Source organism: Schistosoma mansoni, chromosome 4 (assembly GCF_000237925.1).
Source record: "Schistosoma mansoni strain Puerto Rico chromosome 4, complete genome".
Taxonomy (NCBI): Eukaryota; Metazoa; Platyhelminthes; class Trematoda; order Strigeidida; family Schistosomatidae; genus Schistosoma; species Schistosoma mansoni.
The window spans coordinates 16,849,578-16,858,876 of record NC_031498.1 but is presented as its reverse complement, the minus strand read 5'-3'; positions in this window follow the sequence as shown (position 1 = coordinate 16,858,876).

The window sequence follows — 9,299 nt, the reverse complement described above, 5'->3', positions numbered from 1 at the left end:
GTAGGGTCTATGAAATCATAGTGAACCTTAGTGATAATTCATTCCCAGAAAGTCCATACATTTGCAAAAACATAATCAAACGTTTACCTGTTTAATTCATCTTCCCCAACCACACTAATCACATCATTTTTGAACTTTCGGAAATTATCACTTTTAAATTATGATTTTTCCACTGAAAAAATTGATATTACTTGATCAAATGGGACATTTAAGCTGTCTACTGCTTCGTGAGAAGTTCGGAATCTGGATATGAGCCGAAATTTCTACATATTCATTTCACTGGTGAATAGTCGTACAGATGGCGGGACTGCACAATATATTATCCACCAGTTCATTCCCTGACCCCTCTCGTGTTATAAGTATTAGTATTTAAGGGCTTCTATAACTCCTCATATCAGAGCTCAAAATGTCCAGTTAGAAAATTACTACTTACCTTTGTAGCCGCTCTAGAGTATCGGGAAAACAAGCTAGCAACTTGCATGTAACATTTATAATGTCAGTCGTGCATGAAGTCTGAAACAGTTTTATTTAGTAAATTTTGCCGTTATATAATAAACGGGTATCTAATCCCCAATACAGGAGGTGTAGCTGTCTGACTGACTTGTGACGTAAAACTTTGCGAAAAATATTTTTAAAGAGCCTGCAGCATATAACTCAGTGTAATACACTTTTCTATCATACCATAGCCACAAGAGAGCTTGATATCACCGAGGGAAGAATTGTGGTGTTTCTGGTTAATAAACATGATACTGGGGAGATGATTCTAGTCCACCCATTTCTTTGTGTCATAGAATTTTGTTTCGTTTAAGACTCTATATGGTCTAGCATGAACCAACTAAACAATGATGTTGGTGTTATGTTCGTGCGAGAATCACCTCCCTAACTGATGTCCGAAAACCTCAAATTAGCCCTACTCCTTGCTCATAAATCCTACTATTGATAAAACTAGACTTATGTTAAAATCAAGGGGTTCACTCGTAACTCAAAAGAGCCAGTAAAAACGGTAATAATAGCTACAAAAAATCAAATTGTGATGTCACCTGCATATCTAGTCATTTTATATCTTTACTGCATTTATAAAAATGTGCCTATTCTAAATCTACTTCCGTTCACTAAAATCTCTGTTCCTTCAGTCTTATATCCATATGTAGTTAAATTACATCCCTGTTTTCTCTAATTCTCAGTCCAGGGTTATGGAGATTGTTGAGTTTAAATTGATTTCATGAATGGATCAATATTAGACTGCCAGTGCTTCCAGTTTTTAGTGTGGTCTGACAGTGATCCATACATTATATCAATTTTTCTTTAATTCATTCAGAAACGCCTTAGTAAAGATTGAGCTAATACAAGGGAATGGATATAAGATATCAAACCTTAGTTTTTCTGCTACAGATTATTGGACTTTGTTCATCATATAGGGTCTGCATCCATTTTTGCCGTTTTTCCTTTCTTTAATCTCTTTTTAGCACTATAGTGATTAAGCGTCAAAAATACATAGGTGTAATGTGCAATTCCATTCCGAGCCCTATTTGGTGCTTCTTGAATCCCACTACCCATACCCAGTTCGACGATTAATAATATTAATAATAATAATAATAATTTATTCACAAATAACAGTTTGTTACATGAGGCATGCCGGTTTACAGGCAAGATCAAATTGTTAAAGGAGTTACAATTTTCACTGTTGAGAATTACTCAGCTGGGTTGATATTCCATAATATATGAATGTAAATGGATTTCGTAAGGAACATGTCAATATCACACTTGGCGCACTTTATGGAGGTAGCGTTGCAACATACAAATGATGGTCGAGAATAGATACATGCGAAGTTGGGGGCTTTTAGAAGTTTCGAACTTATATCCCTCCAGAATATCGGAAGCTTTAATTAGCGGGATAAACCCTGTCTATTCTTTTAGTACTCACTCGTACTAGAATATTAAGAGGCTTCATTCGTCCTGAAGTCAACTTCGACAAACATTCGCATAATAGAAATGATGGTTCTACCTTGAACATACATGATTATTTGACGAATATTCGTATATGATTATTTGAGACTGCAAAATCATAAACTCATAGGGGAGGCAATCAATCACCACCACGCCTGGAAGCACCGGTAATCTACTGCTTCTAGACACAGAAGACAGACAAGAGCTAGCATCTTCTCTTCTGTCCAAGATCGTTCGAACTACTGAAATTTCGGTTAACTTATGCTTTTGGATTGAAACATGCTCCTTTGAAGTGTTTAAAATCATACACTGAAAACTTCGAAGGTGATGAAAAGAAGGTCCGCGGTTTTGAGTAGATATAGGTTGTTATCAAGTATTTTCAATAGCCCTATTTCAACAAAATGGAACACATTCAGGACTAAAGACATCAATTTTCGTAAAATATATGCTTATTTTTTACATCTCATCACTGGTTTTGGCAGTTTCGTGTGACTTTTACTCATTCTCCTGGGTTTTTGAACTTGCTTTCATTGTAGTTTTCCTTGGTATTGTTTGACTGAATGTTTCCATTGATGTTTAAGACTGCAATTGATCAGCCTCTCATTGGCATATGTGCACATTGTGCGTAATGCCTTGATATAGCCTTAATTCACAAGCATTATAAGCAAAGATGGATAGTGGCTAGCAGTGAAATCCAGGACACACGTTTCGTCCTATTTGGAACTCGTAGATGACGCGATGGCGTTTGAAGCGAATGGTACCGGGTTCGAGTTTTAGAGTGAACATGAATTCTGAGATGCAGGTACATTTAGATAACTAGTCCCAAATAGGACGAAACGCGCGTCCTGGATTCCACTGCTAGCCACTATCCAAATTTGCTTATACTGCCTTCATTGTGTTTTTAAGGTCAATCAAACATCGCAACACATTAAGAGAACTGTTCATCAAGATTAATGGTAGCCATTATCAGGCTTTTAACCCAGTCATTACGCCTAGACACCAAACCACTCTTTTTTATGACTAATCACGAGATTGGATATTGATACTTCCCAGTCAGCTGGATGATTGTGAATCATCGTGAAAGACTTCATGGAATATGCATTGGGATTGAAAGATACTCAAAATACAGACCAGCAACTTAAGAACTAGAACTCACAACATAAGTATATTTCAGTGCAACAAACTCATGTTTTCTTCCAACGTCCCGATTACCATTGCTCCCCACATTCACATAGTCAGTCTGCTTGGTCGACAAAGCTATGAAACTACGCTCACTCTACACACTAAAATCCATTAAGTGCATTCTAAAAATCATCCAATGACAAGATAGATTTGTTTATAGCAAGCCGTCCAAACCGTTCACTTAAATAAACCAAGATACTCCTTGGACTAAAAGCTTGACCAATAGGGTTGAATATCTTTCTGCGAACTTTGTAAAGTATGCTTCCGATGTAAACAGATAGTCCCTGGAACTGCGCTGCATTATATTTGGTGATATTACTTTACTTTTGAATGCAGCTTGCTATTCAACTAAATGGCAGCTGTTCAGTGGACAACTACTCTACAAGAAATCCATTGTTTACACCCAAAAAGACAGAAACCACAGTTTCACTGGTTGCCAATGACAATTTTAAGTTTTCAGAGGTCACCAAGCTACTTATTTACGCGAGAACTACGAAGTTGTACAAGCTTACATACGCCTAATCAACCTTACTTTAAATACCCATATAGAACCCGTTCAATTCAAAAGGTGTTCGAATCTGCTCGAATAAGACACTAATGATCTAATGATCTAAGCTATCTGGCGTTGGCCGGTGGGAAAGTTGATGGTGGTTGTACTGTCAACATGAATACTGACAGAGAAGAATGTGGATGTATAATAAGCGTGGTTACGGGGCGATCCAAGAGAGAAATTATTCTTTTAGGCGAAAGAAGTGGGATCATACTGGATATTAGTGTTTGCGATTCTAAGGAAGTACCTGAAGACTGGATAAAACTATCACTGCTCCAAGTAGTTCCAATGCTGCTGTTCCAAGTAGCGAGGAACTAACGGCAATCAAGAAACAATGAAGAGAAAGAAAACAAAAGCCACACACAGCACATCTTTCAAGAATTCCCATTTTGAGTCACAGGATGCTTCACCAAATTTCCGAAATAAGATTAGACAGCTACGGTGTGCTTGGGTACCGTCGAATATCATTCTGAATAATTTGCTGGGATCGTATGACTGTGATCCAAAAACTAGTTATGCTCATGATTTGAAAAACGTCTACTGTAACATTAGTAACACGATAAGATAGAGACCATATATGTTTTGAAATTACTGGTTACCTGGTTGGTTGGTTCAATAACTTAATTATGCAACGGATATTAGTTGGTCACTAACTGAAAGGAAAATTTATGGGCATCTCATGTTAGTTGAAGTAGCAATGTAAACTGGGACGTGTAGTGGCCTAAATCTGATTCTGTCTATACTCGTATATAATAAATGACTTTATTCCGCGTTGGTGAACAACGGAGTTAAATAAGTCAAATACGAGAATGGAATTAGGATACATATATTTTCTACAGTCATTGATTTGGCCAGAGAATCAGAACGATGAAGTAAATAGATGAGAGCAGAACATAAATGACGCGCATTGGAGATGGCTGGGAAGCCAACTCGCTATGAGCAAGCATTAATCAACATTTATAGTCAGACAAAAATGAATGACAGACATGCGATGAATAAGGTACGAAATGTGCATCCACATGCGCTCATATAAAAAATATAGTCAAGGTCAATAAGCGAATAATTAACAAGATCAAAATATGACTCATAACATTATAGGTGAATTGGCTTGTCCAGAAACTAGAATAAACTATGTAGGTGTAATATAGTACGCGACGTTACACTACTCCCCACATAGCTCCCCCCAGAGTTTCTGGAGGAAACACTGGTATGCAAAATAAACAAGGGAGAGGAGGTGTATATGCGTTCACAAAACGAAATTAAAGTATTAGCACATTAATTTGAAAATAACACTGAAATGGCATGTGGATAACGTTAATAATATGTAGAGAAAAAAAGTTGTACTATATCGAATAAATTAGTGTCAATCGAGGGGCGAGTTTATTAAACGAAAGTGTCATACTTATGTAAAAAGGTACATGAATATTCTCAAAATGAGGACAGAAATGGAAATGTTAGCATGTGATTATGAGCAAATTAGTAAGCGTACAAAAAAAAATTTAACATGCATTTATGTAGTGACTGTCCTAATAATAAAATAACATGTTCGTATAAGCAATTCGAAATATCGTGAAAATAGAGTAATAAATCGTTAATAGGTATGACAGCGGAATAAATCGTGGAAATGAGTAATGTAGAATATAATAGAAATTGGTCTGTAGTGCCGATTGAATATGAGGATAAAGAACAGCGAAATATGTTCCGATAAGCCGCAGTAAAGTAAATAGCGTCGATCAGCGATTAGTAGATTCGAATTCGCATACCTGGAGTTCGTGTGTGGTAAAAATAATCGAGTCGTAGGATGATGACTGCATCAACGGTTGAAATTCATTGCTGTACTGCTATTGATAATGATAATAAAATGCGAAGTCAGTGTGCGTTGTCGCTTGCGTTGAGTTATCGTTAAATATGTATTAGTAGAATGACCAGAGGAACAGGATAGTGACTGCTGAGACGAGATTTGCGGAGTCGTATTCCTTTTTGGTCATGAAGCCTAGCGTGGTTTGTGTAGTCAGAGGGATATGCGCTCAACCTCGTTTGTTACGAAACCGTATTAAGGCATAACAAAAATACCAATACATATGATTATCGATGACGGCGAGTGAGACTGACTTGGATGTGACGAACAAGAGTGTATCTTTGAGAGACTAGCTCTTCTAAACTCTATGTTCTGGTGTACAGTGCAATGGGAATAGAAAATTAATAGCAGTAATCGAATAGTATTTATGGGTAACGGATGATGCAGCATTCAGTTATACATGTGAATGAATAGATAATATGAACATAATCATTACTAATCGGCTGGTAATGCGGCGTCGAATACTTGACTTGTGTATAGACATTAAAGTAGGGATCATCGTGAAACCAAAATTGCTGAAGTTCAGTTGAGGTTGTCGCGTAAAAAGTAGAAAATGACGATTGCTGAGTACTGATGAGATGAATGAATATTAGTTGTATCGAGAACATAAGTTCCTACTATCGGGAGTATGAATCCAAACTTATGTCTATGATAGAGTGTAATATTAGACCGAAAATGACATGAAAAAAATAATTGGAACGAACTCACTTGAATCAGGAAAATTGTACGTCAGTGGATAATAAAAATAATCCAGTGAGTTTTGAATATCATAACGTGTAATGTCCATATAATTATAATTTGTTCGATTAGTGATTCGACAGAGTAAATGCCATAGTTTAACGTTAATACGAACAAAAATAATAATTCCACGTTAGTTGATGATATGAAATTATTGTAATAATGAGCATATAGAGGTTATTCGAATCATAACAGAATATGTCGTCGACGGTTCCATTTTTGGTTTGTGTTCGCTCGTTGCGGTCGCCAATTATGTAGTGAGTTCGTACGCAGAGGTTGTCGATTCTTGTCCGTGTTCGTAAGTCGGACTAACCAGTTATATAGTGGCCTAAATCTGATTCTGTCTATACTCGTATATAATAAATGACTTTATTCCGCGTTGGTGAACAACGGAGTTAAATAAGTCAAATACGAGAATGGAATTAGGATACATATATTTTCTACAGTCATTGATTTGGCCAGAGAATCAGAACGATGAAGTAAATAGATGAGAGCAGAACATAAATGACGCGCATTGGAGATGGCTGGGAAGCCAACTCGCTATGAGCAAGCATTAATCAACATTTATAGTCAGACAAAAATGAATGACAGACATGCGATGAATAAGGTACGAAATGTGCATACACATGCGCTCATATAAAAAATATAGTCAAGGTCAATAAGCGAATAATTAACAAGATCAAAATATGACTCATAACATTATAGGTGAATTGGCTTGTCCAGAAACTAGAATAAACTATGTAGGTGTAATATAGTACGCGACGTTACACTACTCCCCACAGACGTACCATACGGCTTTCTTCATTCTATTACCAGTTATCCGAGTAATTCCGACCCATATTGCTGTCGGAAATCGAGTCCAGGATATTCAGACCCAATTTGTAGTCGCTCGACTTTTAAGTCGTTAACATGGTACCCAGTAGTTCATGCTTCAACTTTAACCAGGTTGTGCAATATTTCTTCAGGTAACGTTTAGTTCAATATGATTTCCCCTCGGTCAAGAAATTTAACCAAATCGACAACTGAATAGTATTTTTTCATAGAATACTTAAAGAAAGTTTTCGCTACAGGAGAACTTACAGTGCGAAGAAGTCAGATTGGTGCTTAAGTTTGGAATATAACAGCCGTGCTTTCAGTAAAGTTTTTAGTGATATTTATAATATTTCTCTTAGTACATGAGGAAGTAGAATCAGACATATCTCCAGGAGGCAGGACAAAAGGGAAGGCAGCGCTAGTTGTGCTAGATACCCGTCGACAAAATGGTAAAGAAGACCTCTGCTTAGTGTGTTTCTGATAAGTCAGGTCTTGGAAGTGAATGTGACCAGGACCTGCATGGATGGGTCATTCTCTTTGGTAAAGTTACATAGAAATGCTCAAAATCTAGGAGACGAATTCCATGAAATGGAAGTATTGATGGACAAATTAAAGCCACCCATTTAGTTGCTACTGAAGCTTGGTTAGTTGGTCATATTGATGTTACTACACAAATATCCGGAAAGAGTTAGCTAAGGAGTGATAAGAATAGATGTAGGAAGGGGAGTGGAGTCCATGCAAGCATAACTAATAATATAAACATGCATTGTTTTGTTTATGAATCTCAAGTATGAGAGGGGCAAACATAACGACTGTGCAGCAATGCACTGAGGTGTTATCAGGATATTTTAGCAGATTTTTCTACCGACGATGGTGAAAAAGCACTAATTAGTCGTGATAACAGCAGCTTGCAGATGAATCATGCGGTTATCAATGTAGGTACTGTCTAACAATTACTTCAACACCACCAACCAGATAATTTCAGCGGTCCTGATTATATTCATCCCAATATTATGAAAGCCCTGATGAATGTACTTGTTGAACCTGTGGACATACTGTTTGGAATGTCTTTACAACTGTCTGGACTGCCGAAATAATTACTTTGGTTTCTAAAGCAAATAATAAAGGCTTGTTAGGTAACTACCAATTCTTTAGTTCAATCATTGTGGTCGTTAAACCAATCGAAAGATTATTCGGATCGCCATTCTCAACTATGTGTAGGGGTATAATATTTTATCCAGGGATCAACATAGTTTTAGGAAAGGACTATCATGCTTGACAAATTGGCTCGTTGTAAGAGAAGATGGGGTTGCAGAGAAAAATAGAGGTATTCCAATAGATATAATTTTCATAGATCTAAATAAAGCCTTTGGAAAGATCACCCATCTGAGTCCTAAATTAAAACTGAAGTTTTGGGATCCATTGTCAAATCACAAGCTGGATAAGTGACTTTCCTATTGTTAGGAGAAAACAGTAGTAGTAGACATGGCTTTCTCAGTCTGTGAATATGTAAGCTGTGGAGTTACCCATGACACAAACCTGGTCCTCCTTCTTTTTTACCTTGTGTAAATGATTCACCATCTGTAACAAAGTCATCTGTTCTACACTTCGCAGACGACATAAGTATTTGGAGACCCATAGATAGTATCAGATAAAATAATATTATAGGTTGGCCGAAATTCACCGTTTGGATGGATGGGTAGGTGGTCATTAGAAGTTAACTCTAACAAAGGTGTGGTGATGTGATTAAATAACTATGACAATTCATATCACCACACAATATTGGGGTTGTGTTACCCAAAGTAATGGGCTATAAAGATCTGGCAGTCATGATGAGCAACGACCTCAAAACTGCGAGTAATTGCAAGGCTATCGCTGCCGAATGCTTCAAGTTCTTATGGGCTATTCGCAAGTCATCTCAGTACTTGAGAAAAGTAATGTTTGGGGTATTATTACTGACTTTTGCGAGTCCACATTGAGAATATAGGAATCAAAAAGCCAATCCTTGTTCTAAGTGTGAGGCGGATAAGTGGAATGAGTTTGACGACGAGGGTATTCAATGATAAAAGGTCTTAGGCCAATCTTTTTGAAGACAGACTACGACGCCTGAACATGCTTCCTTAATCTTACCGCAGGTTGCGGGATGATTTTTTTAATTATTATTAATGGCTTCATTCAGACTTTAAGCAGACTGATATGATATTGGTCTAT